Source organism: Elephantulus edwardii, unplaced genomic scaffold, assembly GCF_000299155.1.
Source record: "Elephantulus edwardii isolate Elephantulus edwardi_28Jun2011 unplaced genomic scaffold, EleEdw1.0 scaffold00169, whole genome shotgun sequence".
NCBI classification, from domain to species: domain Eukaryota; kingdom Metazoa; phylum Chordata; class Mammalia; order Macroscelidea; family Macroscelididae; genus Elephantulus; species Elephantulus edwardii.
Genome location: NW_006399919.1, coordinates 3,767,643 through 3,768,507, shown reverse-complemented (window position 1 = coordinate 3,768,507; position 865 = coordinate 3,767,643).

The window sequence follows — 865 nt, the reverse complement described above, 5'->3', positions numbered from 1 at the left end:
GACGGAAGTCCAGAGCTAAGGCTGCATAGTGGAGTGGACCTGGGGGGAGGGATTGTAAAACAATGAAAGAATTTTTCTTTTACTTTTCCAAGAGGGGAGTGTACTGGGGGGCGGGTTGGGAGGGGAGAAAAGTGAGACAACGAATGAATGGAAAACCAAATTCTCTGTAAATGTTCATTTAAATTAATGATAGAAAAATTAATTGAAAAAAGAAGAAATGCTCAAAATCACTGGTAATAAGAGAGATGCAAATCAAGACCACAATGAGATATCTTCTCACCCCAGTAGCAGTGGCAAAGTTTAATAGGACAGTAAGCAGTAAATGTTGGAGATTTGATATTAGATGTCATTTGTTTATAGTGGTCTCTCTTCTACCTGAATGATTAAATGATTTAATATTGAATTATGAGGGGAATGTTAACTGGGAGTTTTGTGGCCTATTCTGTGGTTACCTGCATTGTTAAGTCAAAGGCAGAGCTTCTGTGGGGGTTTGAAAACATGAGACTTTCTGAGAAAGAAAGATGGGTAGAACTTCCTTGTGCTTTATAGCCATAAAAACCAATGGAGTGAAGAAAAATGTATGCAAACTTTATAAATAAATCAGAGTAAAATAAACAACAACAATAACAACAAATCCAGTGGAGGGTCAGCTATGAATTGAAACTCAGTAACAATGAAGGTACAAATTCATGGAATTATCTCAGTCCTTTCTCCCTATCATGATAAACATCAGAACAATTATGATAAAATTATTTATTCAAATATCCAGAATTTTCTTATTGACCCTTCTCATCCTTGAATTCTGCATAGACTGTTAGTATGAACCCCATGGATCTTTTTTTTTGATCAATCTCAGTATGCTGCT